Source organism: Lissotriton vulgaris, chromosome 1_1, assembly GCF_964263255.1.
Source record: "Lissotriton vulgaris chromosome 1_1, aLisVul1.2, whole genome shotgun sequence".
NCBI classification, from domain to species: Eukaryota; Metazoa; Chordata; class Amphibia; order Caudata; family Salamandridae; genus Lissotriton; species Lissotriton vulgaris.
The window spans coordinates 200,126,369-200,153,483 of NC_141685.1; the positions used below are offsets into that span (position 1 = coordinate 200,126,369).

Below are 27,115 nucleotides of genomic sequence, written 5' to 3' on the forward strand. Positions count from 1 at the left end.
ACCAACCTTTCGGTTAACAGCCGAACGCGCTAACCGATTGCGCCACAGAGACTATTGACTGTATACATTTCCTGAGACTCAATATATGTCTTGACATGTGTGCGCCTGCCTGGAGCTTGTATTATATAAGGCGTCTTTATGCCATACAGCATTTGTCATTTGCTTAGTGTCTTGTTACTGTTGTAATTTATGATGTGTAGACTACTGTCTAATGGTGTTAGAGCCAGTATTACTACCGGTCACAGTGCATGAGACTCATACATGACTTTTCTCTTTGCCTGCTTAGCGTAGCTCCCTGCTCCTCTGTTTGCGTGCTACCAGCCCGTGAGGCGTGTGTCTTGCCCATCCCATCTTCACTGTGTTATGTTGGACTTGTCTTCTCTGTGAGCAGAGTCTCCTTCCCAGAGCAGGTGCTTTCTCTGAACTCTTGGCTTGTAAGACTGCTGGGAAAGGCCCTCCCTAGCCCCTCAGTCAGATAGATACATTTACCTGCAGAGCTCAGCTTGGGAGAAAGAGATTAGGCAGAGAGCACATAGGGGAAGGCCCACAGAGCACACTTTATTTTACATAAAAGCTCGGGCTTGTGGGAGGACAGGGACATGAGGGTTCTCCTGGAAAGAAATCCCAGGAGTATTGATGGCTAGGCCCTGAAACACAACAATCCCGGAATGGCCAGGCACAAGATGCCTCTGCAATAGACCTGACCCTAGGCTTCCGGAGTTCTTGATCTCCAGAGGCTCCAGTGATCTAAGCCCGACCAGGGCTGTGCCCGACCAGGGCGCGTTGGGATGGCGTTAGGGACGCGTAAAGGGGCGCAGGGCGCAGAACTCTGCCCGTTTCACCCCAGCATTTTGGGGAGGACACAGAATCTGGCAAAGCCAGTGGGAAGGATTTTCCAGGAGGAGAGTTCAGTGACATGATCTGAAACACAATAGTGCTGGTGATCTGGCGGGTGCATTCTGTGAGCCACTTCTGTCAGGAGCAGCCTGCCATCATGCCCTGATAACCACAACTCTAGTACCAAGCCAGTGACCTCAGCAAATGCAAAGACATTATTACTTATAGTCTCCTGCATCTGATTCTTGCCATCATCATGTGAAACGTTGGCGTTATCATGTCTGCTGCGCACACTTTGTTCATATGTGTACAATTTAAGTGTGTGAACCTGACCACTGTCTTGGACAGAGCTCTGCCTATGAACACACCATGTGAAGCATTGGTGGTTCAGTGGTAGAATTCTCGCCTGCCACGCGGGAGGCCCGGGTTCGATTCCCCGCCAATGCAAGGTTGCTTTCTTTTGACTTTGTTTTCGAAATGATATATATGAACTCAGTGGGGAATAAAATGGTAAGCAGTGACCCCGACGTGATTTGAACACGCAACCTTCTGATCTGGAGTCAGACGCGCTACCGTTGCGCCACGAGGTCCTTACACTTGCAGCCTTCGATGCCAGATGAACAAATGCTGTGGGCCTTTTGACTTATTTTCCTCTGCTTATATGCCTACGGTTGTATTACAGGGCTTGGCCTTTTGTTTTCTATCCTAATTATTGAAATTGACTGCAGGTGCAGTGAGAACGCTGAGGATTGAACTATTCAGGGAAAGGATCGCACGCAGGAAAGAGCAAATCTGTGTTTCATGCAGACAAAAGGCAACGTCCCTGGGTGGGCTTGAACCACCAACCTTTCGGTTAACAGCCGAACACGCTAACCGATTGCGCCACAGAGACTATTGACTGTATACATTTCCTGAGACTCAATATATGTCTTGACATGTGTGCGCCTGCTTGGAGCTTGTATTATATAAGGCGTCTTTATGCCATACAGCATTTGTCATTTGCTTAGTGTCTTGTTACTGTTGTAATTTATGATGTGTAGACTACTGTCTAATGGTGTTAGAGCCAGTATTACTACCGGTCACAGTGCATGAGACTCATACATGACTTTTCTCTTTGCCTGCTTAGCGTAGCTCCCTGCTCCTCTGTTTGCGTGCTACCAGCCCGTGAGGCGTGTGTCTTGCCCATCCCATCTTCACTGTGTTATGTTGGACTTGTCTTCTCTGTGAGCAGAGTCTCCTTCCCAGAGCAGGTGCTTTCTCTGAACTCTTGGCTTGTAAGACTGCTGGGAAAGGCCCTCCCTAGCCCCTCAGTCAGATAGATACATTTACCTGCAGAGCTCAGCTTGGGAGAAAGAGATTAGGCAGAGAGCACATAGGGGAAGGCCCACAGAGCACACTTTATTTTACATAAAAGCTCGGGCTTGTGGGAGGACAGGGACATGAGGGTTCTCCTGGAAAGAAATCCCAGGAGTATTGATGGCTAGGCCCTGAAACACAACAATCCCGGAATGGCCAGGCACAAGATGCCTCTGCAAAAGGCCTGGCCCTAGGCTTCCGGAGTTCTTGATCTCCAGAGGCTCCAGTGATCTAAGCCCGACCAGGGCGCGTTGGGATGGCATTAGGGACGCGTAAAGGGGCGCAGGGCGCAGAACTCTGCCCGTTTCACCCCAGCATTTTGGGGAGGACACAGAATCTGGCAAAGCCAGTGGGAAGGATTTTCCAGGAGGAGAGTTCAGTGACATGATCTGAAACACAATAGTGCTGGTGATCTGGCGGGTGCATTCTGTGAGCCACTTCTGTCAGGAGCAGCCTGCCATCATGCCCTGATAACCACAACTCTAGTACCAAGCCAGTGACCTCAGCAAATGCAAAGACATTATTACTTATAGTCTCCTGCATCTGATTCTTGCCATCATCATGTGAAACGTTGGCGTTATCATGTCTGCTGCGCACACTTTGTTCATATGTGTACAATTTAAGTGTGTGAACCTGACCACTGTATTGGACAGAGCTCTTGCTGTGAACACACCATGTGAAGCATTGGTGGTTCAGTGGTAGAATTCTCGCCTGCCACGCGGGAGGCCCGGGTTCGATTCCCGGCCAATGCAAGGTTGCTTTCTTTTGACTTTGTTTTCGAAATGATATATATGAACTCAGTGGGGAATAAAATGGTAAGCAGTGACCCCGACGTGATTTGAACACGCAACCTTCTGATCTGGAGTCAGACGCGCTACCGTTGCGCCACGAGGTCCTTACACTTGCAGCCTTCGATGCCAGATGATCAAATGCTGTGGGCCTTTTGACTTATTTTCCTCTGCTTATATGCCTACGGTTGTATTACAGGGCTTGGCCTTTTGTTTTCTATCCTAATTATTGAAATTGACTGCAGGTGCAGTGAGAACGCTGAGGATTGAACTATTCAGGGAAAGGATCGCACGCAGGAAAGAGCAAAGGTACGTATCTGTGTTTCATGCAGACAAAAGGCTACGTCCCTGGGTGGGCTTGAACCACCAACCTTTCGGTTAACAGCCGAACGCGCTAACCGATTGCGCCACAGAGACTATTGACTGTATACATTTCCTGAGACTCAATATATGTCTTGACATGTGTGCGCCTGCCTGGAGCTTGTATTATATAAGGCGTCTTTATGCCATACAGCATTTGTCATTTGCTTAGTGTCTTGTTACTGTTGTAATTTATGATGTGTAGACTACTGTCTAATGGTGTTAGAGCCAGTATTACTACCGGTCACAGTGCATGAGACTCATACATGACTTTTCTCTTTGCCTGCTTAGCGTAGCTCCCTGCTCCTCTGTTTGCGTGCTACCAGCCCGTGAGGCGTGTGTCTTGCCCATCCCATCTTCACTGTGTTATGTTGGACTTGTCTTCTCTGTGAGCAGAGTCTCCTTCCCAGAGCAGGTGCTTTCTCTGAACTCTTGGCTTGTAAGACTGCTGGGAAAGGCCCTCCCTAGCCCCTCAGTCAGATAGATACATTTACCTGCAGAGCTCAGCTTGGGAGAAAGAGATTAGGCAGAGAGCACATAGGGGAAGGCCCACAGAGCACACTTTATTTTACATAAAAGCTCGGGCTTGTGGGAGGACAGGGACATGAGGGTTCTCCTGGAAAGAAATCCCAGGAGTATTGATGGCTAGGCCCTGAAACACAACAATCCCGGAATGGCCAGGCACAAGATGCCTCTGCAATAGGCCTGACCCTAGGCTTCCGGAGTTCTTGATCTCCAGAGGCTCCAGTGATCTAAGCCCGACCAGGGCGCGTTGGGATGGCATTAGGGACGCGTAAAGGGGCGCAGGGCGCAGAACTCTGCCCGTTTCACCCCAGCATTTTGGGGAGGACACAGAAACTGGCAAAGCCAGTGGGAAGGATTTTCCAGGAGGAGAGTTCAGTGACATGATCTGAAACACAATAGTGCTGGTGATCTGGCGGGTGCATTCTGTGAGCCACTTCTGTCAGGAGCAGCCTGCCATCATGCCCTGATAACCACAACTCTAGTACCAAGCCAGTGACCTCAGCAAATGCAAAGACATTATTACTTATAGTCTCCTGCATCTGATTCTTGCCATCATCATGTGAAACGTTGGCGTTATCATGTCTGCTGCGCACACTTTGTTCATATGTGTACAATTTAAGTGTGTGAACCTGACCACTGTCTTGGACAGAGCTCTTGCTGTGAACACACCATGTGAAGCATTGGTGGTTCAGTGGTAGAATTCTCGCCTGCCACGCGGGAGGCCCGGGTTCGATTCCCGGCCAATGCAAGGTTGCTTTCTTTTGACTTTGTTTTCGAAATGATATATATGAACTCAGTGGGGAATAAAATGGTAAGCAGTGACCCCGACGTGATTTGAACACGCAACCTTCTGATCTGGAGTCAGACGCGCTACCGTTGCGCCACGAGGTCCTTACACTTGCAGCCTTCGATGCCAGATGATCAAATGCTGTGGGCCTTTTGACTTATTTTCCTCTGCTTATATGCCTACGGTTGTATTACAGGGCTTGGCCTTTTGTTTTCTATCCTAATTATTGAAATTGACTGCAGGTGCAGTGAGAACGCTGAGGATTGAACTATTCAGGGAAAGGATCGCACGCAGGAAAGAGCAAAGGTACGTATCTGTGTTTCATGCAGACAAAAGGCTACGTCCCTGGGTGGGCTTGAACCACCAACCTTTCGGTTAACAGCCGAACGCGCTAACCGATTGCGCCACAGAGACTATTGACTGTATACATTTCCTGAGACTCAATATATGTCTTGACATGTGTGCGCCTGCCTGGAGCTTGTATTATATAAGGCGTCTTTATGCCATACAGCATTTGTCATTTGCTTAGTGTCTTGTTACTGTTGTAATTTATGATGTGTAGACTACTGTCTAATGGTGTTAGAGCCAGTATTACTACCGGTCACAGTGCATGAGACTCATACATGACTTTTCTCTTTGCCTGCTTAGCGTAGCTCCCTGCTCCTCTGTTTGCGTGCTATCAGCCCGTGAGGCGTGTGTCTTGCCCATCCCATCTTCACTGTGTTATGTTGGACTTGTCTTCTCTGTGAGCAGAGTCTCCTTCCCAGAGCAGGTGCTTTCTCTGAACTCTTGGCTTGTAAGACTGCTGGGAAAGGCCCTCCCTAGCCCCTCAGTCAGATAGATACATTTACCTGCAGAGCTCAGCTTGGGAGAAAGAGATTAGGCAGAGAGCACATAGGGGAAGGCCCACAGAGCACACTTTATTTTACATAAAAGCTCGGGCTTGTGGGAGGACAGGGACATGAGGGTTCTCATGGAAAGAAATCCCAGGAGTATTGATGGCTAGGCCCTGAAACACAACAATCCCGGAATGGCCAGGCACAAGATGCCTCTGCAATAGGCCTGACCCTAGGCTTCCGGAGTTCTTGATCTCCAGAGGCTCCAGTGATCTAAGCCCGACTAGGGCTGTGCCCGACCAGGGCGCGTTGGGATGGCGTTAGGGACGCGTAAAGGGGCGCAGGGCGCAGAACTCTGCCCGTTTCACCCCAGCATTTTGGGGAGGACACAGAATCTGGCAAAGCCAGTGGGAATGATTTTCCAGGAGGAGAGTTCAGTGACATGATCTCAAACACAATAGTGCTGGTGATCTGGCGGGTGCATTCTGTGAGCCACTTCTGTCAGGAGCAGCCTGCCATCATGCCCTGATAACCACAACTCTAGTACCAAGCCAGTGACCTCAGCAAATGCAAAGACATTATTACTTATAGTCTCCTGCATCTGATTCTTGCCATCATCATGTGAAACATTGGCGTTATCATGTCTGCTGCGCACACTTTGTTCATATGTGTACAATTTAAGTGTGTGAACCTGACCACTGTCTTGGACAGAGCTCTTGCTGTGAACACACCATGTGAAGCATTGGTGGTTCAGTGGTAGAATTCTCGCCTGCCACACGGGAGGCCCGGGTTCGATTCCCGGCCAATGCAAGGTTGCTTTCTTTTGACTTTGTTTTCGAAATGATATATATGAACTCAGTGGGGAATAAAATGGTAAGCAGTGACCCCGACGTGATTTGAACACGCAACCTTCTGATCTGGAGTCAGACGCGCTACCGTTGCGCCACGAGGTCCTTACACTTGCAGCCTTCGATGCCAGATGAACAAATGCTGTGGGCCTTTTGACTTATTTTCCTCTGCTTATATGCCTACGGTTGTATTACAGGGCTTGGCCTTTTGTTTTCTATCCTAATTATTGAAATTGACTGCAGGTGCAGTGAGAACGCTGAGGATTGAACTATTCAGGGAAAGGATCGCACGCAGGAAAGAGCAAAGGTACGTATCTGTGTTTCATGCAGACAAAAGGCTACGTCCCTGGGTGGGCTTGAACCACCAACCTTTCGGTTAACAGCCGAACGCGCTAACCGATTGCGCCACAGAGACTATTGACTGTATACATTTCCTGAGACTCAATATATGTCTTGACATGTGTGCGCCTGCCTGGAGCTTGTATTATATAAGGCGTCTTTATGCCATACAGCATTTGTCATTTGCTTAGTGTCTTGTTACTGTTGTAATTTATGATGTGTAGACTACTGTCTAATGGTGTTAGAGCCAGTATTACTACCGGTCACAGTGCATGAGACTCATACATGACTTTTCTCTTTGCCTGCTTAGCGTAGCTCCCTGCTCCTCTGTTTGCGTGCTACCAGCCCGTGAGGCGTGTGTCTTGCCCATCCCATCTTCACTGTGTTATGTTGGACTTGTCTTCTCTGTGAGCAGAGTCTCCTTCCCAGAGCAGGTGCTTTCTCTGAACTCTTGGCTTGTAAGACTGCTGGGAAAGGCCCTCCCTAGCCCCTCAGTCAGATAGATACATTTACCTGCAGAGCTCAGCTTGGGAGAAAGAGATTAGGCAGAGAGCACATAGGGGAAGGCCCACAGAGCACACTTTATTTTACATAAAAGCTCGGGCTTGTGGGAGGACAGGGACATGAGGGTTCTCCTGGAAAGAAATCCCAGGAGTATTGATGGCTAGGCCCTGAAACACAACAATCCCGGAATGGCCAGGCACAAGATGCCTCTGCAATAGGCCTGACCCTAGGCTTCCGGAGTTCTTGATCTCCAGAGGCTCCAGTGATCTAAGCCCGACCAGGGCGCGTTGGGATGGCATTAGGGACGCGTAAAGGGGCGCAGGGCGCAGAACTCTGCCCGTTTCACCCCAGCATTTTGGGGAGGACACAGAAACTGGCAAAGCCAGTGGGAAGGATTTTCCAGGAGGAGAGTTCAGTGACATGATCTGAAACACAATAGTGCTGGTGATCTGGCGGGTGCATTCTGTGAGCCACTTCTGTCAGGAGCAGCCTGCCATCATGCCCTGATAACCACAACTCTAGTACCAAGCCAGTGACCTCAGCAAATGCAAAGACATTATTACTTATAGTCTCCTGCATCTGATTCTTGCCATCATCATGTGAAACGTTGGCGTTATCATGTCTGCTGCGCACACTTTGTTCATATGTGTACAATTTAAGTGTGTGAACCTGACCACTGTCTTGGACAGAGCTCTTGCTGTGAACACACCATGTGAAGCATTGGTGGTTCAGTGGTAGAATTCTCGCCTGCCACGCGGGAGGCCCGGGTTCGATTCCCGGCCAATGCAAGGTTGCTTTCTTTTGACTTTGTTTTCGAAATGATATATATGAACTCAGTGGGGAATAAAATGGTAAGCAGTGACCCCGACGTGATTTGAACACGCAACCTTCTGATCTGGAGTCAGACGCGCTACCGTTGCGCCACGAGGTCCTTACACTTGCAGCCTTCGATGCCAGATGATCAAATGCTGTGGGCCTTTTGACTTATTTTCCTCTGCTTATATGCCTACGGTTGTATTACAGGGCTTGGCCTTTTGTTTTCTATCCTAATTATTGAAATTGACTGCAGGTGCAGTGAGAACGCTGAGGATTGAACTATTCAGGGAAAGGATCGCACGCAGGAAAGAGCAAAGGTACGTATCTGTGTTTCATGCAGACAAAAGGCTACGTCCCTGGGTGGGCTTGAACCACCAACCTTTCGGTTAACAGCCGAACGCGCTAACCGATTGCGCCACAGAGACTATTGACTGTATACATTTCCTGAGACTCAATATATGTCTTGACATGTGTGCGCCTGCCTGGAGCTTGTATTATATAAGGCGTCTTTATGCCATACAGCATTTGTCATTTGCTTAGTGTCTTGTTACTGTTGTAATTTATGATGTGTAGACTACTGTCTAATGGTGTTAGAGCCAGTATTACTACCGGTCACAGTGCATGAGACTCATACATGACTTTTCTCTTTGCCTGCTTAGCGTAGCTCCCTGCTCCTCTGTTTGCGTGCTATCAGCCCGTGAGGCGTGTGTCTTGCCCATCCCATCTTCACTGTGTTATGTTGGACTTGTCTTCTCTGTGAGCAGAGTCTCCTTCCCAGAGCAGGTGCTTTCTCTGAACTCTTGGCTTGTAAGACTGCTGGGAAAGGCCCTCCCTAGCCCCTCAGTCAGATAGATACATTTACCTGCAGAGCTCAGCTTGGGAGAAAGAGATTAGGCAGAGAGCACATAGGGGAAGGCCCACAGAGCACACTTTATTTTACATAAAAGCTCGGGCTTGTGGGAGGACAGGGACATGAGGGTTCTCATGGAAAGAAATCCCAGGAGTATTGATGGCTAGGCCCTGAAACACAACAATCCCGGAATGGCCAGGCACAAGATGCCTCTGCAATAGGCCTGACCCTAGGCTTCCGGAGTTCTTGATCTCCAGAGGCTCCAGTGATCTAAGCCCGACTAGGGCTGTGCCCGACCAGGGCGCGTTGGGATGGCGTTAGGGACGCGTAAAGGGGCGCAGGGCGCAGAACTCTGCCCGTTTCACCCCAGCATTTTGGGGAGGACACAGAATCTGGCAAAGCCAGTGGGAATGATTTTCCAGGAGGAGAGTTCAGTGACATGATCTCAAACACAATAGTGCTGGTGATCTGGCGGGTGCATTCTGTGAGCCACTTCTGTCAGGAGCAGCCTGCCATCATGCCCTGATAACCACAACTCTAGTACCAAGCCAGTGACCTCAGCAAATGCAAAGACATTATTACTTATAGTCTCCTGCATCTGATTCTTGCCATCATCATGTGAAACATTGGCGTTATCATGTCTGCTGCGCACACTTTGTTCATATGTGTACAATTTAAGTGTGTGAACCTGACCACTGTCTTGGACAGAGCTCTTGCTGTGAACACACCATGTGAAGCATTGGTGGTTCAGTGGTAGAATTCTCGCCTGCCACACGGGAGGCCCGGGTTCGATTCCCGGCCAATGCAAGGTTGCTTTCTTTTGACTTTGTTTTCGAAATGATATATATGAACTCAGTGGGGAATAAAATGGTAAGCAGTGACCCCGACGTGATTTGAACACGCAACCTTCTGATCTGGAGTCAGACGCGCTACCGTTGCGCCACGAGGTCCTTACACTTGCAGCCTTCGATGCCAGATGAACAAATGCTGTGGGCCTTTTGACTTATTTTCCTCTGCTTATATGCCTACGGTTGTATTACAGGGCTTGGCCTTTTGTTTTCTATCCTAATTATTGAAATTGACTGCAGGTGCAGTGAGAACGCTGAGGATTGAACTATTCAGGGAAAGGATCGCACGCAGGAAAGAGCAAAGGTACGTATCTGTGTTTCATGCAGACAAAAGGCTACGTCCCTGGGTGGGCTTGAACCACCAACCTTTCGGTTAACAGCCGAACGCGCTAACCGATTGCGCCACAGAGACTATTGACTGTATACATTTCCTGAGACTCAATATATGTCTTGACATGTGTGCGCCTGCCTGGAGCTTGTATTATATAAGGCGTCTTTATGCCATACAGCATTTGTCATTTGCTTAGTGTCTTGTTACTGTTGTAATCTATGATGTGTAGACTACTGTCTAATGGTGTTAGAGCCAGTATTACTACCGGTCACAGTGCATGAGACTCATACATGCCTTTTCTCTTTGCCTGCTTAGCGTAGCTCCCTGCTCCTCTGTTTGCGTGCTACCAGCCCGTGAGGCGTGTGTCTTGCCCATCCCATCTTCACTGTGTTATGTTGGACTTGTCTTCTCTGTGAGCAGAGTCTCCTTCCCAGAGCAGGTGCTTTCTCTGAACTCTTGGCTTGTAAGACTGCTGGGAAAGGCCCTCCCTAGCCCCTCAGTCAGATAGATACATTTACCTGCAGAGCTCAGCTTGGGAGAAAGAGATTAGGCAGAGAGCACATAGGGGAAGGCCCACAGAGCACACTTTATTTTTACATAAAAGCTCGGGCTTGTGGGAGGACAGGGACATGAGGGTTCTCATGGAAAGAAATCCCAGGAGTATTGATGGCTAGGCCCTGAAACACAACAATCCCGGAATGGCCAGGCACAAGATGCCTCTGCAATAGACCTGACCCTAGGCTTCCGGAGTTCTTGATCTCCAGAGGCTCCAGTGGTCTAAGCCCGACCAGGGCTGTGCCCGACCAGGGCGCGTTGGGATGGCGTTAGGGACGCGTAAAGGGGCGCAGGGCGCAGAACTCTGCCCGTTTCACCCCAGCATTTTTGGGAGGACACAGAATCTGGCAAAGCCAGTGGGAAGGATTTTCCAGGAGGAGAGTTCAGTGACATGATCTGAAACACAATAGTGCTTGTGATCTGGCGGGTGCATTCTGTGAGCCACTTCTGTCAGGAGCAGCCTGCCATCATGCCCTGATATCCACAACTCTAGTACCAAGCCAGTGACCTCAGCAAATGCAAAGACATTATTACTTATAGTCTCCTGCATCTGATTCTTGCCATCATCATGTGAAACGTTGGCGTTATCATGTCTGCTGCGCACACTTTGTTCATATGTGTACAATTTAAGTGTGTGAACCTGACCACTGTCTTGGACAGAGCTCTTGCTGTGAACACACCATGTGAAGCATTGGTGGTTCAGTGGTAGAATTCTCGCCTGCCACGCGGGAGGCCCGGGTTCGATTCCCGGCCAATGCAAGGTTGCTCTCTTTTGACTTTGTTTTCGAAATGATATATATGAACTCAGTGGGGAATAAAATGGTAAGCAGTGACCCCGACGTGATTTGAACACGCAACCTTCTGATCTGGAGTCAGACGCGCTACCGTTGCGCCACGAGGTCCTTACACTTGCAGCCTTCGATGCCAGATGATCAAATGCTGTGGGCCTTTTGACTTATTTTCCTCTGCTTATATGCCTACGGTTGTATTACAGGGCTTGGCCTTTTGTTTTCTATCCTAATTATTGAAATTGACTGCAGGTGCAGTAAGAACGCTGAGGATTGAACTATTCAGGGAAAGGATCGCACGCAGGAAAGAGCAAAGGTATGTATCTGTGTTTCATGCAGACAAAAGGCTACGTCCCTGGGTGGGCTTGAACCACCAACCTTTCGGTTAACAGCCGAACGCGCTAACCGATTGCGCCACAGAGACTATTGACTGTATACATTTCCTGAGACTCAATATATGTCTTGACATGTGTGCGCCTGCCTGGAGCTTGTATTATATAAGGCGTCTTTATGCCATACAGCATTTGTCATTTGCTTAGTGTCTTGTTACTGTTGTAATTTATGATGTGTAGACTACTGTCTAATGGTGTTAGAGCCAGTATTACTACCGGTCACAGTGCATGAGACTCATACATGACTTTTCTCTTTGCCTGCTTAGCGTAGCTCCCTGCTCCTCTGTTTGCGTGCTACCAGCCCGTGAGGCGTGTGTCTTGCCCATCCCATCTTCACTGTGTTATGTTGGACTTGTCTTCTCTGTGAGCAGAGTCTCCTTCCCAGAGCAGGTGCTTTCTCTGAACTCTTGGCTTGTAAGACTGCTGGGAAAGGCCCTCCCTAGCCCCTCAGTCAGATAGATACATTTACCTGCAGAGCTCAGCTTGGGAGAAAGAGATTAGGCAGAGAGCACATAGGGGAAGGCCCACAGAGCACACTTTATTTTACATAAAAGCTCGGGCTTGTGGGAGGACAGGGACATGAGGGTTCTCATGGAAAGAAATCCCAGGAGTATTGATGGCTAGGCCCTGAAACACAACAATCCCGGAATGGCCAGGCACAAGATGCCTCTGCAATAGGCCTGACCCTAGGCTTCCGGAGTTCTTGATCTCCAGAGGCTCCAGTGATCTAAGCCCGACTAGGGCTGTGCCCGACCAGGGCGCGTTGGGATGGCGTTAGGGACGCGTAAAGGGGCGCAGGGCGCAGAACTCTGCCCGTTTCACCCCAGCATTTTGGGGAGGACACAGAATCTGGCAAAGCCAGTGGGAATGATTTTCCAGGAGGAGAGTTCAGTGACATGATCTCAAACACAATAGTGCTGGTGATCTGGCGGGTGCATTCTGTGAGCCACTTCTGTCAGGAGCAGCCTGCCATCATGCCCTGATAACCACAACTCTAGTACCAAGCCAGTGACCTCAGCAAATGCAAAGACATTATTACTTATAGTCTCCTGCATCTGATTCTTGCCATCATCATGTGAAACATTGGCGTTATCATGTCTGCTGCGCACACTTTGTTCATATGTGTACAATTTAAGTGTGTGAACCTGACCACTGTCTTGGACAGAGCTCTTGCTGTGAACACACCATGTGAAGCATTGGTGGTTCAGTGGTAGAATTCTCGCCTGCCACACGGGAGGCCCGGGTTCGATTCCCGGCCAATGCAAGGTTGCTTTCTTTTGACTTTGTTTTCGAAATGATATATATGAACTCAGTGGGGAATAAAATGGTAAGCAGTGACCCCGACGTGATTTGAACACGCAACCTTCTGATCTGGAGTCAGACGCGCTACCGTTGCGCCACGAGGTCCTTACACTTGCAGCCTTCGATGCCAGATGAACAAATGCTGTGGGCCTTTTGACTTATTTTCCTCTGCTTATATGCCTACGGTTGTATTACAGGGCTTGGCCTTTTGTTTTCTATCCTAATTATTGAAATTGACTGCAGGTGCAGTGAGAACGCTGAGGATTGAACTATTCAGGGAAAGGATCGCACGCAGGAAAGAGCAAAGGTACGTATCTGTGTTTCATGCAGACAAAAGGCTACGTCCCTGGGTGGGCTTGAACCACCAACCTTTCGGTTAACAGCCGAACGCGCTAACCGATTGCGCCACAGAGACTATTGACTGTATACATTTCCTGAGACTCAATATATGTCTTGACATGTGTGCGCCTGCCTGGAGCTTGTATTATATAAGGCGTCTTTATGCCATACAGCATTTGTCATTTGCTTAGTGTCTTGTTACTGTTGTAATCTATGATGTGTAGACTACTGTCTAATGGTGTTAGAGCCAGTATTACTACCGGTCACAGTGCATGAGACTCATACATGCCTTTTCTCTTTGCCTGCTTAGCGTAGCTCCCTGCTCCTCTGTTTGCGTGCTACCAGCCCGTGAGGCGTGTGTCTTGCCCATCCCATCTTCACTGTGTTATGTTGGACTTGTCTTCTCTGTGAGCAGAGTCTCCTTCCCAGAGCAGGTGCTTTCTCTGAACTCTTGGCTTGTAAGACTGCTGGGAAAGGCCCTCCCTAGCCCCTCAGTCAGATAGATACATTTACCTGCAGAGCTCAGCTTGGGAGAAAGAGATTAGGCAGAGAGCACATAGGGGAAGGCCCACAGAGCACACTTTATTTTTACATAAAAGCTCGGGCTTGTGGGAGGACAGGGACATGAGGGTTCTCATGGAAAGAAATCCCAGGAGTACTGATGGCTAGGCCCTGAAACACAACAATCCCGGAATGGCCAGGCACAAGATGCCTCTGCAATAGGCCTGACCCTAGGCTTCCGGAGTTCTTGATCTCCAGAGGCTCCAGTGATCTAAGCCCGATCAGGGCTGTGCCCGACCAGGGCGCGTTGGGATGGCGTTAGGGACGCGTAAAGGGGCGCAGGGCGCAGAACTCTGCCCGTTTCACCCCAGCATTTTGGGGAGGACACAGAATCTGGCAAAGCCAGTGGGAAGGATTTTCCAGGAGGAGAGTTCAGTGACATGATCTGAAACACAATAGTGCTGGTGATCTGGCGGGTGCATTCTGTGAGCCACTTCTGTCAGGAGCAGCCTGCCATCATGCCCTGATAACCACAACTCTAGTACCAAGCCAGTGACCTCAGCAAATGCAAAGACATTATTACTTATAGTCTCCTGCATCTGATTCTTGCCATCATCATGTGAAACGTTAGCGTTATCATGTCTGCTGCGCACACTTTGTTCATATGTGTACAATTTAAGTGTGTGAACCTGACCACTGTCTTGGACAGAGCTCTTGCTGTGAACACACCATGTGAAGCATTGGTGGTTCAGTGGTAGAATTCTCGCCTGCCACGCGGGAGGCCCGGGTTCGATTCCCGGCCAATGCAAGGTTGCTTTCTTTTGACTTTGTTTTCGAAATGATATATATGAACTCAGTGGGGAATAAAATGGTAAGCAGTGACCCCGACGTGATTTGAACACGCAACCTTCTGATCTGGAGTCAGACGCGCTACCGTTGCGCCACGAGGTCCTTACACTTGCAGCCTTCGATGCCAGATGAACAAATGCTGTGGGCCTTTTGACTTATTTTCCTCTGCTTATATGCCTAAGGTTGTATTACAGGGCTTGGCCTTTTGTATTCTATCCTAATTATTGAAATTGACTGCAGGTGCAGTGAGAACGCTGAGGATTGAACTATTCAGGGAAAGGATCGCACGCAGGAAAGAGCAAAGGTACAAGGCTACGTCCCTGGGTGGGCTTGAACCACCAACCTTTCGGTTAACAGCCGAACGCGCTAACCGATTGCGCCACAGAGACTATTGACTGTATAAATTTCCTGAGACTCAATATATGTCTTGACATGTGTGCGCCTGCCTGGAGCTTGTATTATATAAGGCGTCTTTATGCCATACAGCATTTGTCATTTGCTTAGTGTCTTGTTACTGTTGTAATTTATGATGTGTAGACTACTGTCTAATGGTGTTAGAGCCAGTATTACTACCGGTCACAGTGCATGAGACTCATACATGACTTTTCTCTTTGCCTGCTTAGCGTAGCTCCCTGCTCCTCTGTTTGCGTGCTACCAGCCCGTGAGGCGTGTGTCTTGCCCATCCCATCTTCACTGTGTTATGTTGGACTTGTCTTCTCTGTGAGCAGAGTCTCCTTCCCAGAGCAGGTGCTTTCTCTGAACTCTTGGCTTGTAAGACTGCTGGGAAAGGCCCTCCGTAGCCCCTCAGTCAGATAGATACATTTACCTGCAGAGCTCAGCTTGGGAGAAAGAGATTAGGCAGAGAGCACATAGGGGAAGGCCCACAGAGCACACTTTATTTTACATAAAAGCTCGGGCTTGTGGGAGGACAGGGACATGAGGGTTCTCATGGAAAGAAATCCCAGGAGTATTGATGGCTAGGCCCTGAAACACAACAATCCCGGAATGGCCAGGCACAAGATGCCTCTGCAATAGGCCTGACCCTAGGCTTCCGGAGTTCTTGATCTCCAGAGGCTCCAGTGATCTAAGCCCGACCAGGGCTGTGCCCGACCAGGGCGCGTTGGGATGGCGTTAGGGACGCGTAAAGGGGCGCAGGGCGCAGAACTCTGCCCGTTTCACCCCAGCATTTTGGGGAGGACACAGAATCTGGCAAAGCCAGTGGGAAGGATTTTCCAGGAGGAGAGTTCAGTGACATGATCTGAAACACAATAGTGCTGGTGATCTGGCGGGTGCATTCTGTGAGCCACTTCTGTCAGGAGCAGCCTGCCATCATGCCCTGATAACCACAACTCTAGTACCAAGCCAGTGACCTCAGCAAATGCAAAGACATTATTACTTATAGTCTCCTGCATCTGATTCTTGCCATCATCATGTGAAACGTTGGCGTTATCATGTCTGCTGCGCACACTTTGTTCATATGTGTACAATTTAAGTGTGTGAACCTGACCACTGTCTTGGACAGAGCTCTTGCTGTGAACACACCATGTGAAGCATTGGTGGTTCAGTGGTAGAATTCTCGCCTGCCACGAGGGAGGCCCGGGTTCGATTCCCGGCCAATGCAAGGTTGCTTTCTTTTGACTTTGTTTTCGAAATGATATATATGAACTCAGTGGGGAATAAAATGGTAAGCAGTGACCCCGACGTGATTTGAACACGCAACCTTCTGATCTGGAGTCAGACGCGCTACCGTTGCGCCACGAGGTCCTTACACTTGCAGCCTTTGATGCCAGATGAACAAATGCTGTGGGCCTTTTGACTTATTTTCCTCTGCTTATATGCATACGGTTGTATTACAGGGCTTGGCCTTTTGTTTTCTATCCTAATTATTGAAATTGACTGCAGGTGCAGTGAGAACGCTGAGGATTGAACTATTCAGGGAAAGGATCGCACGCAGGAAAGAGCAAAGGTACAAGGCTACGTCCCTGGGTGGGCTTGAACCACCAACCTTTCGGTTAACAGCCGAACGCGCTAACCGATTGCGCCACAGAGACTATTGACTGTATACATTTCCTGAGACTCAATATATGTCTTGACATGTGTGCGCCTGCCTGGAGCTTGTATTATATAAGGCGTCTTTATGCCATACAGCATTTGTCATTTGCTTAGTGTCTTGTTACTGTTGTAATTTATGATGTGTAGACTACTGTCTAATGGTGTTAGAGCCAGTATTACTACCGGTCACAGTGCATGAGACTCATACATGACTTTTCTCTTTGCCTGCTTAGCGTAGCTCCCTGCTCCTCTGTTTGCGTGCTACCAGCCCGTGAGGCGTGTGTCTTGCCCATCCCATCTTCACTGTGTTATGTTGGACTTGTCTTCTCTGTGAGCAGAGTCTCCTTCCCAGAGCAGGTGCTTTCTCTGAACTCTTGGCTTGTAAGACTGCTGGGAAAGGCCCTCCCTAGCCCCTCAGTCAGATAGATACATTTACCTGCAGAGCTCAGCTTGGGAGAAAGAGATTAGGCAGAGAGCACATAGGGGAAGGCCCACAGAGCACACTTTATTTTACATAAAAGCTCGGGCTTGTGGGAGGACAGGGACATGAGGGTTCTCCTGGAAAGAAATCCCAGGAGTATTGATGGCTAGGCCCTGAAACACAACAATCCCGGAATGGCCAGGCACAAGATGCCTCTGCAATAGGCCTGACCCTAGGCTTCCGGAGTTCTTGATCTCCAGAGGCTCCAGTGATCTAAGCCCGACCAGGGCTGTGCCCGACCAGGGCGCGTTGGGATGGCGTTAGGGACGCGTAAAGGGGCGCAGGGCGCAGAACTCTGCCCGTTTCACCCCAGCATTTTGGGGAGGACACAGAATCTGGCAAAGCCAGTGGGAAGGATTTTCCAGGAGGAGAGTTCAGTGACATGATCTGAAACACAATAGTGCTGGTGATCTGGCGGGTGCATTCTGTGAGCCACTTCTGTCAGGAGCAGCCTGCCATCATGCCCTGATAACCACAACTCTAGTACCAAGCCAGTGACCTCAGGAAATGCAAAGACATTATTACTTATAGTCTCCTATATCTGATTCTTGCCATCATCATGTGAAACGTTGGCGTTATCATGTCTGCTGCGCACACTTTGTTCATATGTGTACAATTTAAGTGGGTGAACCTGACCACTGTCTTGGACAGAGCTCTTGCTGTGAACACACCATGTGAAGCATTGGTGGTTCAGTGGTAGAATTCTCGCCTGCCACGCGGGAGGCCCGGGTTCGATTCCCGGCCAATGCAAGGTTGCTTTCTTTTGACTTTGTTTTCGAAATGATATATATGAACTCAGTGGGGAATAAAATGGTAAGCAGTGACCCCGACGTGATTTGAACACGCAACCTTCTGATCTGGAGTCAGACGCGCTACCGTTGCGCCACGAGGTCCTTACACTTGCAGCCTTCGATGCCAGATGATCAAATGCTGTGGGCCTTTTGACTTATTTTCCTCTGCTTATATGCCTACGGTTGTATTACAGGGCTTGGCCTTTTGTTTTCTATCCTAATTATTGAAATTGACTGCAGGTGCAGTAAGAACGCTGAGGATTGAACTATTCAGGGAAAGGATCGCACGCAGGAAAGAGCAAAGGTATGTATCTGTGTTTCATGCAGACAAAAGGCTACGTCCCTGGGTGGGCTTGAACCACCAACCTTTCGGTTAACAGCCGAACGCGCTAACCGATTGCGCCACAGAGACTATTGACTGTATACATTTCCTGAGACTCAATATATGTCTTGACATGTGTGCGCCTGCCTGGAGCTTGTATTATATAAGGCGTCTTTATGCCATACAGCATTTGTCATTTGCTTAGTGTCTTGTTACTGTTGTAATTTATGATGTGTAGACTACTGTCTAATGGTGTTAGAGCCAGTATTACTACCGGTCACAGTGCATGAGACTCATACATGACTTTTCTCTTTGCCTGCTTAGCGTAGCTCCCTGCTCCTCTGTTTGCGTGCTACCAGCCCGTGAGGCGTGTGTCTTGCCCATCCCATCTTCACTGTGTTATGTTGGACTTGTCTTCTCTGTGAGCAGAGTCTCCTTCCCAGAGCAGGTGCTTTCTCTGAACTCTTGGCTTGTAAGACTGCTGGGAAAGGCCCTCCCTAGCCCCTCAGTCAGATAGATACATTTACCTGCAGAGCTCAGCTTGGGAGAAAGAGATTAGGCAGAGAGCACATAGGGGAAGGCCCACAGAGCACACTTTATTTTACATAAAAGCTCGGGCTTGTGGGAGGACAGGGACATGAGGGTTCTCATGGAAAGAAATCCCAGGAGTATTGATGGCTAGGCCCTGAAACACAACAATCCCGGAATGGCCAGGCACAAGATGCCTCTGCAATAGGCCTGACCCTAGGCTCCCGGAGTTCTTGATCTCCAGAGGCTCCAGTGATCTAAGCCCGACCAGGGCTGTGCCCGACCAGGGCGCGTTGGGATGGCGTTAGGGACGCGTAAAGGGGCGCAGGGCGCAGAACTCTGCCCGTTTCACCCCAGCATTTTGGGGAGGACACAGAATCTGGCAAAGCCAGTGGGAATGATTTTCCAGGAGGAGAGTTCAGTGACATGATCTCAAACACAATAGTGCTGGTGATCTGGCGGGTGCATTCTGTGAGCCACTTCTGTCAGGAGCAGCCTGCCATCATGCCCTGATAACCACAACTCTAGTACCAAGCCAGTGACCTCAGCAAATGCAAAGACATTATTACTTATAGTCTCCTGCATCTGATTCTTGCCATCATCATGTGAAACGTTGGCGTTATCATGTCTGCTGCGCACACTTTGTTCATATGTGTACAATTTAAGTGTGTGAACCTGACCACTGTCTTGGACAGAGCTCTTGCTGTGAACACACCATGTGAAGCATTGGTGGTTCAGTGGTAGAATTCTCGCCTGCCACACGGGAGGCCCGGGTTCGATTCCCGGCCAATGCAAGGTTGCTTTCTTTTGACTTTGTTTTCGAAATGATATATATGAACTCAGTGGGGAATAAAATGGTAAGCAGTGACCCCGACGTGATTTGAACACGCAACCTTCTGATCTGGAGTCAGACGCGCTACCGTTGCGCCACGAGGTCCTTACACTTGCAGCCTTCGATGCCAGATGAACAAATGCTGTGGGCCTTTTGACTTATTTTCCTCTGCTTATATGCCTACGGTTGTATTACAGGGCTTGGCCTTTTGTTTTATATCCTAATTATTGAAATTGACTGCAGGTGCAGTGAGAACGCTGAGGATTGAACTATTCAGGGAAAGGATCGCACGCAGGAAAGAGCAAAGGTACGTATCTGTGTTTCATGCAGACAAAAGGCTACGTCCCTGGGTGGGCTTGAACCACCAACCTTTCGGTTAACAGCCGAACGCGCTAACCGATTGCGCCACAGAGACTATTGACTGTATACATTTCCTGAGACTCAATATATGTCTTGACATGTGTGCGCCTGCCTGGAGCTTGTATTATATAAGGCGTCTTTATGCCATACAGCATTTGTCATTTGCTTAGTGTCTTGTTACTGTTGTAATCTATGATGTGTAGACTACTGTCTAATGGTGTTAGAGCCAGTATTACTACCGGTCACAGTGCATGAGACTCATACATGCCTTTTCTCTTTGCCTGCTTAGCGTAGCTCCCTGCTCCTCTGTTTGCGTGCTACCAGCCCGTGAGGCGTGTGTCTTGCCCATCCCATCTTCACTGTGTTATGTTGGACTTGTCTTCTCTGTGAGCAGAGTCTCCTTCCCAGAGCAGGTGCTTTCTCTGAACTCTTGGCTTGTAAGACTGCTGGGAAAGGCCCTCCCTAGCCCCTCAGTCAGATAGATACATTTACCTGCAGAGCTCAGCTTGGGAGAAAGAGATTAGGCAGAGAGCACATAGGGGAAGGCCCACAGAGCACACTTTATTTTTACATAAAAGCTCGGGCTTGTGGGAGGACAGGGACATGAGGGTTCTCATGGAAAGAAATCCCAGGAGTATTGATGGCTAGGCCCTGAAACACAACAATCCCGGAATGGCCAGGCACAAGATGCCTCTGCAATAGACCTGACCCTAGGCTTCCGGAGTTCTTGATCTCCAGAGGCTCCAGTGGTCTAAGCCCGACCAGGGCTGTGCCCGACCAGGGCGCGTTGGGATGGCGTTAGGGACGCGTAAAGGGGCGCAGGGCGCAGAACTCTGCCCGTTTCACCCCAGCATTTTTGGGAGGACACAGAATCTGGCAAAGCCAGTGGGAAGGATTTTCCAGGAGGAGAGTTCAGTGACATGATCTGAAACACAATAGTGCTTGTGATCTGGCGGGTGCATTCTGTGAGCCACTTCTGTCAGGAGCAGCCTGCCATCATGCCCTGATAACCACAACTCTAGTACCAAGCCAGTGACCTCAGCAAATGCAAAGACATTATTACTTATAGTCTCCTGCATCTGATTCTTGCCATCATCATGTGAAACGTTGGCGTTATCATGTCTGCTGCGCACACTTTGTTCATATGTGTACAATTTAAGTGTGTGAACCTGACCACTGTCTTGGACAGAGCTCTTGCTGTGAACACACCATGTGAAGCATTGGTGGTTCAGTGGTAGAATTCTCGCCTGCCACGCGGGAGGCCCGGGTTCGATTCCCGGCCAATGCAAGGTTGCTTTCTTTTGACTTTGTTTTCGAAATGATATATATGAACTCAGTGGGGAATAAAATGGTAAGCAGTGACCCCGACGTGATTTGAACACGCAACCTTCTGATCTGGAGTCAGACGCGCTACCGTTGCGCCACGAGGTCCTTACACTTGCAGCCTTTGATGCCAGATGAACAAATGCTGTGGGCCTTTTGACTTATTTTCCTCTGCTTATATGCCTACGGTTGTATTACAGGGCTTGGCCTTTTGTTTTCTATCCTAATTATTGAAATTGACTGCAGGTGCAGTGAGAACGCTGAGGATTGAACTATTCAGGGAAAGGATCGCACGCAGGAAAGAGCAAAGGTACGTATCTGTGTTTCATGCAGACAAAAGGCTACGTCCCTGGGTGGGCTTGAACCACCAACCTTTCGGTTAACAGCCGAACGCGCTAACCGATTGCGCCACAGAGACTATTGACTGTATACATTTCCTGAGACTCAATATATGTCTTGACATGTGTGCGCCTGCCTGGAGCTTGTATTATATAAGGCGTCTTTATGCCATACAGCATTTGTCATTTGCTTAGTGTCTTGTTACTGTTGTAATTTATGATGTGTAGACTACTGTCTAATGGTGTTAGAGCCAGTATTACTACCGGTCACAGTGCATGAGACTCATACATGACTTTTCTCTTTGCCTGCTTAGCGTAGCTCCCTGCTCCTCTGTTTGCGTGCTACCAGCCCGTGAGGCGTGTGTCTTGCCCATCCCATCTTCACTGTGTTATGTTGGACTTGTCTTCTCTGTGAGCAGAGTCTCCTTCCCAGAGCAGGTGCTTTCTCTGAACTCTTGGCTTGTAAGACTGCTGGGAAAGGCCCTCCCTAGCCCCTCAGTCAGATAGATACATTTACCTGCAGAGCTCAGCTTGGGAGAAAGAGATTAGGCAGAGAGCACATAGGGGAAGGCCCACAGAGCACACTTTATTTTACATAAAAGCTCGGGCTTGTGGGAGGACAGGGACATGAGGGTTCTCCTGGAAAGAAATCCCAGGAGTATTGATGGCTAGGCCCTGAAACACAACAATCCCGGAATGGCCAGGCACAAGATGCCTCTGCAATAGACCTGACCCTAGGCTTCCGGAGTTCTTGATCTCCAGAGGCTCCAGTGATCTAAGCCCGACCAGGGCTGTGCCCGACCAGGGCGCGTTGGGATGGCGTTAGGGACGCGTAAAGGGGCGCAGGGCGCAGAACTCTGCCCGTTTCACCCCAGCATTTTGGGGAGGACACAGAATCTGGCAAAGCCAGTGGGAAGGATTTTCCAGGAGGAGAGTTCAGTGACATGATCTGAAACACAATAGTGCTGGTGATCTGGCGGGTGCATTCTGTGAGCCACTTCTGTCAGGAGCAGCCTGCCATCATGCCCTGATAACCACAACTCTAGTACCAAGCCAGTGACCTCAGCAAATGCAAAGACATTATTACTTATAGTCTCCTGCATCTGATTCTTGCCATCATCATGTGAAACGTTGGCGTTATCATGTCTGCTGCGCACACTTTGTTCATATGTGTACAATTTAAGTGTGTGAACCTGACCACTGTCTTGGACAGAGCTCTGCCTATGAACACACCATGTGAAGCATTGGTGGTTCAGTGGTAGAATTCTCGCCTGCCACGCGGGAGGCCCGGGTTCGATTCCCCGCCAATGCAAGGTTGCTTTCTTTTGACTTTGTTTTCGAAATGATATATATGAACTCAGTGGGGAATAAAATGGTAAGCAGTGACCCCGACGTGATTTGAACACGCAACCTTCTGATCTGGAGTCAGACGCGCTACCGTTGCGCCACGAGGTCCTTACACTTGCAGCCTTCGATGCCAGATGAACAAATGCTGTGGGCCTTTTGACTTATTTTCCTCTGCTTATATGCCTACGGTTGTATTACAGGGCTTGGCCTTTTGTTTTCTATCCTAATTATTGAAATTGACTGCAGGTGCAGTGAGAACGCTGAGGATTGAACTATTCAGGGAAAGGATCGCACGCAGGAAAGAGCAAATCTGTGTTTCATGCAGACAAAAGGCAACGTCCCTGGGTGGGCTTGAACCACCAACCTTTCGGTTAACAGCCGAACACGCTAACCGATTGCGCCACAGAGACTATTGACTGTATACATTTCCTGAGACTCAATATATGTCTTGACATGTGTGCGCCTGCTTGGAGCTTGTATTATATAAGGCGTCTTTATGCCATACAGCATTTGTCATTTGCTTAGTGTCTTGTTACTGTTGTAATTTATGATGTGTAGACTACTGTCTAATGGTGTTAGAGCCAGTATTACTACCGGTCACAGTGCATGAGACTCATACATGACTTTTCTCTTTGCCTGCTTAGCGTAGCTCCCTGCTCCTCTGTTTGCGTGCTACCAGCCCGTGAGGCGTGTGTCTTGCCCATCCCATCTTCACTGTGTTATGTTGGACTTGTCTTCTCTGTGAGCAGAGTCTCCTTCCCAGAGCAGGTGCTTTCTCTGAACTCTTGGCTTGTAAGACTGCTGGGAAAGGCCCTCCCTAGCCCCTCAGTCAGATAGATACATTTACCTGCAGAGCTCAGCTTGGGAGAAAGAGATTAGGCAGAGAGCACATAGGGGAAGGCCCACAGAGCACACTTTATTTTACATAAAAGCTCGGGCTTGTGGGAGGACAGGGACATGAGGGTTCTCCTGGAAAGAAATCCCAGGAGTATTGATGGCTAGGCCCTGAAACACAACAATCCCGGAATGGCCAGGCACAAGATGCCTCTGCAAAAGGCCTGGCCCTAGGCTTCCGGAGTTCTTGATCTCCAGAGGCTCCAGTGATCTAAGCCCGACCAGGGCGCGTTGGGATGGCATTAGGGACGCGTAAAGGGGCGCAGGGCGCAGAACTCTGCCCGTTTCACCCCAGCATTTTGGGGAGGACACAGAATCTGGCAAAGCCAGTGGGAAGGATTTTCCAGGAGGAGAGTTCAGTGACATGATCTGAAACACAATAGTGCTGGTGATCTGGCGGGTGCATTCTGTGAGCCACTTCTGTCAGGAGCAGCCTGCCATCATGCCCTGATAACCACAACTCTAGTACCAAGCCAGTGACCTCAGCAAATGCAAAGACATTATTACTTATAGTCTCCTGCATCTGATTCTTGCCATCATCATGTGAAACGTTGGCGTTATCATGTCTGCTGCGCACACTTTGTTCATATGTGTACAATTTAAGTGTGTGAACCTGACCACTGTATTGGACAGAGCTCTTGCTGTGAACACACCATGTGAAGCATTGGTGGTTCAGTGGTAGAATTCTCGCCTGCCACGCGGGAGGCCCGGGTTCGATTCCGGGCCAATGCAAGGTTGCTTTCTTTTGACTTTGTTTTCGAAATGATATATATGAACTCAGTGGGGAATAAAATGGTAAGCAGTGACCCCGACGTGATTTGAACACGCAACCTTCTGATCTGGAGTCAGACGCGCTACCGTTGCGCCACGAGGTCCTTACACTTGCAGCCTTCGATGCCAGATGATCAAATGCTGTGGGCCTTTTGACTTATTTTCCTCTGCTTATATGCCTACGGTTGTATTACAGGGCTTGGCCTTTTGTTTTCTATCCTAATTATTGAAATTGACTGCAGGTGCAGTGAGAACGCTGAGGATTGAACTATTCAGGGAAAGGATCGCACGCAGGAAAGAGCAAAGGTACGTATCTGTGTTTCATGCAGACAAAAGGCTACGTCCCTGGGTGGGCTTGAACCACCAACCTTTCGGTTAACAGCCGAACGCGCTAACCGATTGCGCCACAGAGACTATTGACTGTATACATTTCCTGAGACTCAATATATGTCTTGACATGTGTGCGCCTGCCTGGAGCTTGTATTATATAAGGCGTCTTTATGCCATACAGCATTTGTCATTTGCTTAGTGTCTTGTTACTGTTGTAATTTATGATGTGTAGACTACTGTCTAATGGTGTTAGAGCCAGTATTACTACCGGTCACAGTGCATGAGACTCATACATGACTTTTCTCTTTGCCTGCTTAGCGTAGCTCCCTGCTCCTCTGTTTGCGTGCTACCAGCCCGTGAGGCGTGTGTCTTGCCCATCCCATCTTCACTGTGTTATGTTGGACTTGTCTTCTCTGTGAGCAGAGTCTCCTTCCCAGAGCAGGTGCTTTCTCTGAACTCTTGGCTTGTAAGACTGCTGGGAAAGGCCCTCCCTAGCCCCTCAGTCAGATAGATACATTTACCTGCAGAGCTCAGCTTGGGAGAAAGAGATTAGGCAGAGAGCACATAGGGGAAGGCCCACAGAGCACACTTTATTTTACATAAAAGCTCGGGCTTGTGGGAGGACAGGGACATGAGGGTTCTCATGGAAAGAAATCCCAGGAGTATTGATGGCTAGGCCCTGAAACACAACAATCCCTGAATGGCCAGGCACAAGATGCATCTGCAATAGGCCTGACCCTAGGCTTCCGGAGTTCTTGATCTCCAGAGGCTCCAGTGATCTAAGCCCGACCAGGGCGCGTTGGGATGGCGTTAGGGACGCGTAAAGGGGCGCAGGGCGCAGAACTCTGCCCGTTTCACCCCAGCATTTTGGGGAGGACACAGAATCTGGCAAAGCCAGTGGGAAGGATTTTCCAGGAGGAGAGTTCAGTGACATGATCTCAAACACAATAGTGCTGGTGATCTGGCGGGTGCATTCTGTGAGCCACTTCTGTCAGGAGCAGCCTGCCATCATGCCCTGATAACCACAACTCTAGTACCAAGCCAGTGACCTCAGCAAATGCAAAGACATTATTACTTATAGTCTCCTGCATCTGATTCTTGCCATCATCATGTGAAACGTTGGCGTTATCATGTCTGCTGCGCACACTTTGTTCATATGTGTACAATTTAAGTGTGTGAACCTGACCACTGTCTTGGACAGAGCTCTTGCTGTGAACACACCATGTGAAGCATTGGTGGGTTAGTGGTAGAATTCTCGCCTGCCACGCGGGAGGCCCGGGTTCGATTCCCGGCCAATGCAAGGTTGCTTTCTTTTGACTTTGTTTTCGAAATGATATATATGAACTCAGTGGGGAATAAAATGGTAAGCAGTGACCCCGACGTGATTTGAACACGCAACCTTCTGATCTGGAGTCAGACGCGCTACCGTTGCGCCACGAGGTCCTTACACTTGCAGCCTTCGATGCCAGATGAACAAATGCTGTGGGCCTTTTGACTTATTTTCCTCTGCTTATATGCCTACGGTTGTATTACAGGGCTTGGCCTTTTGTTTTCTATCCTAATTATTGAAATTGACTGCAGGTGCAGTGAGAACGCTGAGGATTGAACTATTCAGGGAAAGGATCGCACGCAGGAAAGAGCAAAGGTACGTATCTGTGTTTCATGCAGACAAAAGGCAACGTCCCTGGGTGGGCTTGAACCACCAACCTTTCGGTTAACAGCCGAACGCGCTAACCGATTGCGCCACAGAGACTATTGACTGTATACATTTCCTGAGACTCAATATATGTCTTGACATGTGTGCGCCTGCTTGGAGCTTGTATTATATAAGGCGTCTTTATGCCATACAGCATTTGTCATTTGCTTAGTGTCTTGTTACTGTTGTAATTTATGATGTGTAGACTACTGTCTAATGGTGTTAGAGCCAGTATTACTACCGGTCACAGTGCATGAGACTCATACATGACTTTTCTCTTTGCCTGCTTAGCGTAGCTC

The 27,115-nt window shown here is 49.0% G+C and overlaps 49 non-coding genes across 49 annotated transcripts in view; 16 read left to right on the forward strand and 33 right to left on the reverse strand.

Moving 5' to 3' along the window:
- The window catches only part of TRNAN-GUU (transfer RNA asparagine (anticodon GUU)), a 74-nt gene extending 22 nt beyond the window's left edge, over positions 1 to 52 (reverse strand). The window contains exon 1 of the tRNA in view: positions 1 to 52. This exon is cut by the window's left edge and continues 22 nt beyond it. This is a non-coding gene — a tRNA (tRNA-Asn).
- A 1,161-nt stretch (positions 53 to 1,213) lies between these two features.
- Positions 1,214 to 1,284, forward strand: TRNAG-GCC (transfer RNA glycine (anticodon GCC)). Its single transcript has one exon. It is a non-coding gene; the product is annotated as a tRNA-Gly (tRNA).
- Positions 1,285 to 1,355: 71 nt separating this feature from the next.
- On the reverse strand, positions 1,356 to 1,427 carry TRNAW-CCA (transfer RNA tryptophan (anticodon CCA)). Its single transcript has one exon. It is a non-coding gene; the product is annotated as a tRNA-Trp (tRNA).
- Positions 1,428 to 1,655: 228 nt separating this feature from the next.
- Positions 1,656 to 1,729, reverse strand: TRNAN-GUU (transfer RNA asparagine (anticodon GUU)). Its single transcript has one exon. It is a non-coding gene; the product is annotated as a tRNA-Asn (tRNA).
- A 1,145-nt stretch (positions 1,730 to 2,874) lies between these two features.
- TRNAG-GCC (transfer RNA glycine (anticodon GCC)) lies at positions 2,875 to 2,945 on the forward strand. The gene has a single exon. It is a non-coding gene; the product is annotated as a tRNA-Gly (tRNA).
- A 71-nt stretch (positions 2,946 to 3,016) lies between these two features.
- Positions 3,017 to 3,088, reverse strand: TRNAW-CCA (transfer RNA tryptophan (anticodon CCA)). Its single transcript has one exon. It is a non-coding gene; the product is annotated as a tRNA-Trp (tRNA).
- Positions 3,089 to 3,324: 236 nt separating this feature from the next.
- On the reverse strand, positions 3,325 to 3,398 carry TRNAN-GUU (transfer RNA asparagine (anticodon GUU)). Its single transcript has one exon. It is a non-coding gene; the product is annotated as a tRNA-Asn (tRNA).
- A 1,145-nt stretch (positions 3,399 to 4,543) lies between these two features.
- Positions 4,544 to 4,614, forward strand: TRNAG-GCC (transfer RNA glycine (anticodon GCC)). The gene has a single exon. It is a non-coding gene; the product is annotated as a tRNA-Gly (tRNA).
- A 71-nt stretch (positions 4,615 to 4,685) lies between these two features.
- TRNAW-CCA (transfer RNA tryptophan (anticodon CCA)) lies at positions 4,686 to 4,757 on the reverse strand. Its single transcript has one exon. It is a non-coding gene; the product is annotated as a tRNA-Trp (tRNA).
- A 236-nt stretch (positions 4,758 to 4,993) lies between these two features.
- Positions 4,994 to 5,067, reverse strand: TRNAN-GUU (transfer RNA asparagine (anticodon GUU)). The gene has a single exon. It is a non-coding gene; the product is annotated as a tRNA-Asn (tRNA).
- Positions 5,068 to 6,228: 1,161 nt separating this feature from the next.
- TRNAG-GCC (transfer RNA glycine (anticodon GCC)) lies at positions 6,229 to 6,299 on the forward strand. Its single transcript has one exon. It is a non-coding gene; the product is annotated as a tRNA-Gly (tRNA).
- A 71-nt stretch (positions 6,300 to 6,370) lies between these two features.
- Positions 6,371 to 6,442, reverse strand: TRNAW-CCA (transfer RNA tryptophan (anticodon CCA)). Its single transcript has one exon. It is a non-coding gene; the product is annotated as a tRNA-Trp (tRNA).
- Positions 6,443 to 6,678: 236 nt separating this feature from the next.
- TRNAN-GUU (transfer RNA asparagine (anticodon GUU)) lies at positions 6,679 to 6,752 on the reverse strand. The gene has a single exon. It is a non-coding gene; the product is annotated as a tRNA-Asn (tRNA).
- A 1,145-nt stretch (positions 6,753 to 7,897) lies between these two features.
- Positions 7,898 to 7,968, forward strand: TRNAG-GCC (transfer RNA glycine (anticodon GCC)). Its single transcript has one exon. It is a non-coding gene; the product is annotated as a tRNA-Gly (tRNA).
- A 71-nt stretch (positions 7,969 to 8,039) lies between these two features.
- Positions 8,040 to 8,111, reverse strand: TRNAW-CCA (transfer RNA tryptophan (anticodon CCA)). The gene has a single exon. It is a non-coding gene; the product is annotated as a tRNA-Trp (tRNA).
- Positions 8,112 to 8,347: 236 nt separating this feature from the next.
- Positions 8,348 to 8,421, reverse strand: TRNAN-GUU (transfer RNA asparagine (anticodon GUU)). The gene has a single exon. It is a non-coding gene; the product is annotated as a tRNA-Asn (tRNA).
- Positions 8,422 to 9,582: 1,161 nt separating this feature from the next.
- TRNAG-GCC (transfer RNA glycine (anticodon GCC)) lies at positions 9,583 to 9,653 on the forward strand. The gene has a single exon. It is a non-coding gene; the product is annotated as a tRNA-Gly (tRNA).
- A 71-nt stretch (positions 9,654 to 9,724) lies between these two features.
- TRNAW-CCA (transfer RNA tryptophan (anticodon CCA)) lies at positions 9,725 to 9,796 on the reverse strand. Its single transcript has one exon. It is a non-coding gene; the product is annotated as a tRNA-Trp (tRNA).
- Positions 9,797 to 10,032: 236 nt separating this feature from the next.
- On the reverse strand, positions 10,033 to 10,106 carry TRNAN-GUU (transfer RNA asparagine (anticodon GUU)). Its single transcript has one exon. It is a non-coding gene; the product is annotated as a tRNA-Asn (tRNA).
- A 1,162-nt stretch (positions 10,107 to 11,268) lies between these two features.
- Positions 11,269 to 11,339, forward strand: TRNAG-GCC (transfer RNA glycine (anticodon GCC)). The gene has a single exon. It is a non-coding gene; the product is annotated as a tRNA-Gly (tRNA).
- A 71-nt stretch (positions 11,340 to 11,410) lies between these two features.
- On the reverse strand, positions 11,411 to 11,482 carry TRNAW-CCA (transfer RNA tryptophan (anticodon CCA)). The gene has a single exon. It is a non-coding gene; the product is annotated as a tRNA-Trp (tRNA).
- A 236-nt stretch (positions 11,483 to 11,718) lies between these two features.
- On the reverse strand, positions 11,719 to 11,792 carry TRNAN-GUU (transfer RNA asparagine (anticodon GUU)). Its single transcript has one exon. It is a non-coding gene; the product is annotated as a tRNA-Asn (tRNA).
- Positions 11,793 to 12,953: 1,161 nt separating this feature from the next.
- TRNAG-GCC (transfer RNA glycine (anticodon GCC)) lies at positions 12,954 to 13,024 on the forward strand. Its single transcript has one exon. It is a non-coding gene; the product is annotated as a tRNA-Gly (tRNA).
- Positions 13,025 to 13,095: 71 nt separating this feature from the next.
- TRNAW-CCA (transfer RNA tryptophan (anticodon CCA)) lies at positions 13,096 to 13,167 on the reverse strand. Its single transcript has one exon. It is a non-coding gene; the product is annotated as a tRNA-Trp (tRNA).
- A 236-nt stretch (positions 13,168 to 13,403) lies between these two features.
- Positions 13,404 to 13,477, reverse strand: TRNAN-GUU (transfer RNA asparagine (anticodon GUU)). The gene has a single exon. It is a non-coding gene; the product is annotated as a tRNA-Asn (tRNA).
- A 1,162-nt stretch (positions 13,478 to 14,639) lies between these two features.
- TRNAG-GCC (transfer RNA glycine (anticodon GCC)) lies at positions 14,640 to 14,710 on the forward strand. The gene has a single exon. It is a non-coding gene; the product is annotated as a tRNA-Gly (tRNA).
- A 71-nt stretch (positions 14,711 to 14,781) lies between these two features.
- TRNAW-CCA (transfer RNA tryptophan (anticodon CCA)) lies at positions 14,782 to 14,853 on the reverse strand. The gene has a single exon. It is a non-coding gene; the product is annotated as a tRNA-Trp (tRNA).
- A 213-nt stretch (positions 14,854 to 15,066) lies between these two features.
- Positions 15,067 to 15,140, reverse strand: TRNAN-GUU (transfer RNA asparagine (anticodon GUU)). The gene has a single exon. It is a non-coding gene; the product is annotated as a tRNA-Asn (tRNA).
- Positions 15,141 to 16,301: 1,161 nt separating this feature from the next.
- On the forward strand, positions 16,302 to 16,372 carry TRNAG-GCC (transfer RNA glycine (anticodon GCC)). Its single transcript has one exon. It is a non-coding gene; the product is annotated as a tRNA-Gly (tRNA).
- A 71-nt stretch (positions 16,373 to 16,443) lies between these two features.
- Positions 16,444 to 16,515, reverse strand: TRNAW-CCA (transfer RNA tryptophan (anticodon CCA)). Its single transcript has one exon. It is a non-coding gene; the product is annotated as a tRNA-Trp (tRNA).
- A 213-nt stretch (positions 16,516 to 16,728) lies between these two features.
- TRNAN-GUU (transfer RNA asparagine (anticodon GUU)) lies at positions 16,729 to 16,802 on the reverse strand. Its single transcript has one exon. It is a non-coding gene; the product is annotated as a tRNA-Asn (tRNA).
- Positions 16,803 to 17,963: 1,161 nt separating this feature from the next.
- On the forward strand, positions 17,964 to 18,034 carry TRNAG-GCC (transfer RNA glycine (anticodon GCC)). Its single transcript has one exon. It is a non-coding gene; the product is annotated as a tRNA-Gly (tRNA).
- A 71-nt stretch (positions 18,035 to 18,105) lies between these two features.
- TRNAW-CCA (transfer RNA tryptophan (anticodon CCA)) lies at positions 18,106 to 18,177 on the reverse strand. Its single transcript has one exon. It is a non-coding gene; the product is annotated as a tRNA-Trp (tRNA).
- A 236-nt stretch (positions 18,178 to 18,413) lies between these two features.
- On the reverse strand, positions 18,414 to 18,487 carry TRNAN-GUU (transfer RNA asparagine (anticodon GUU)). The gene has a single exon. It is a non-coding gene; the product is annotated as a tRNA-Asn (tRNA).
- A 1,161-nt stretch (positions 18,488 to 19,648) lies between these two features.
- Positions 19,649 to 19,719, forward strand: TRNAG-GCC (transfer RNA glycine (anticodon GCC)). The gene has a single exon. It is a non-coding gene; the product is annotated as a tRNA-Gly (tRNA).
- A 71-nt stretch (positions 19,720 to 19,790) lies between these two features.
- TRNAW-CCA (transfer RNA tryptophan (anticodon CCA)) lies at positions 19,791 to 19,862 on the reverse strand. Its single transcript has one exon. It is a non-coding gene; the product is annotated as a tRNA-Trp (tRNA).
- A 236-nt stretch (positions 19,863 to 20,098) lies between these two features.
- TRNAN-GUU (transfer RNA asparagine (anticodon GUU)) lies at positions 20,099 to 20,172 on the reverse strand. Its single transcript has one exon. It is a non-coding gene; the product is annotated as a tRNA-Asn (tRNA).
- A 1,162-nt stretch (positions 20,173 to 21,334) lies between these two features.
- Positions 21,335 to 21,405, forward strand: TRNAG-GCC (transfer RNA glycine (anticodon GCC)). The gene has a single exon. It is a non-coding gene; the product is annotated as a tRNA-Gly (tRNA).
- Positions 21,406 to 21,476: 71 nt separating this feature from the next.
- Positions 21,477 to 21,548, reverse strand: TRNAW-CCA (transfer RNA tryptophan (anticodon CCA)). The gene has a single exon. It is a non-coding gene; the product is annotated as a tRNA-Trp (tRNA).
- A 236-nt stretch (positions 21,549 to 21,784) lies between these two features.
- Positions 21,785 to 21,858, reverse strand: TRNAN-GUU (transfer RNA asparagine (anticodon GUU)). Its single transcript has one exon. It is a non-coding gene; the product is annotated as a tRNA-Asn (tRNA).
- Positions 21,859 to 23,019: 1,161 nt separating this feature from the next.
- TRNAG-GCC (transfer RNA glycine (anticodon GCC)) lies at positions 23,020 to 23,090 on the forward strand. The gene has a single exon. It is a non-coding gene; the product is annotated as a tRNA-Gly (tRNA).
- A 71-nt stretch (positions 23,091 to 23,161) lies between these two features.
- Positions 23,162 to 23,233, reverse strand: TRNAW-CCA (transfer RNA tryptophan (anticodon CCA)). Its single transcript has one exon. It is a non-coding gene; the product is annotated as a tRNA-Trp (tRNA).
- Positions 23,234 to 23,461: 228 nt separating this feature from the next.
- On the reverse strand, positions 23,462 to 23,535 carry TRNAN-GUU (transfer RNA asparagine (anticodon GUU)). Its single transcript has one exon. It is a non-coding gene; the product is annotated as a tRNA-Asn (tRNA).
- Positions 23,536 to 24,680: 1,145 nt separating this feature from the next.
- Positions 24,681 to 24,751, forward strand: TRNAG-GCC (transfer RNA glycine (anticodon GCC)). Its single transcript has one exon. It is a non-coding gene; the product is annotated as a tRNA-Gly (tRNA).
- A 71-nt stretch (positions 24,752 to 24,822) lies between these two features.
- On the reverse strand, positions 24,823 to 24,894 carry TRNAW-CCA (transfer RNA tryptophan (anticodon CCA)). The gene has a single exon. It is a non-coding gene; the product is annotated as a tRNA-Trp (tRNA).
- Positions 24,895 to 25,130: 236 nt separating this feature from the next.
- On the reverse strand, positions 25,131 to 25,204 carry TRNAN-GUU (transfer RNA asparagine (anticodon GUU)). The gene has a single exon. It is a non-coding gene; the product is annotated as a tRNA-Asn (tRNA).
- Positions 25,205 to 26,349: 1,145 nt separating this feature from the next.
- TRNAG-GCC (transfer RNA glycine (anticodon GCC)) lies at positions 26,350 to 26,420 on the forward strand. Its single transcript has one exon. It is a non-coding gene; the product is annotated as a tRNA-Gly (tRNA).
- Positions 26,421 to 26,491: 71 nt separating this feature from the next.
- TRNAW-CCA (transfer RNA tryptophan (anticodon CCA)) lies at positions 26,492 to 26,563 on the reverse strand. The gene has a single exon. It is a non-coding gene; the product is annotated as a tRNA-Trp (tRNA).
- Positions 26,564 to 26,799: 236 nt separating this feature from the next.
- TRNAN-GUU (transfer RNA asparagine (anticodon GUU)) lies at positions 26,800 to 26,873 on the reverse strand. The gene has a single exon. It is a non-coding gene; the product is annotated as a tRNA-Asn (tRNA).
- Positions 26,874 to 27,115: the final 242 nt, after the last annotated feature.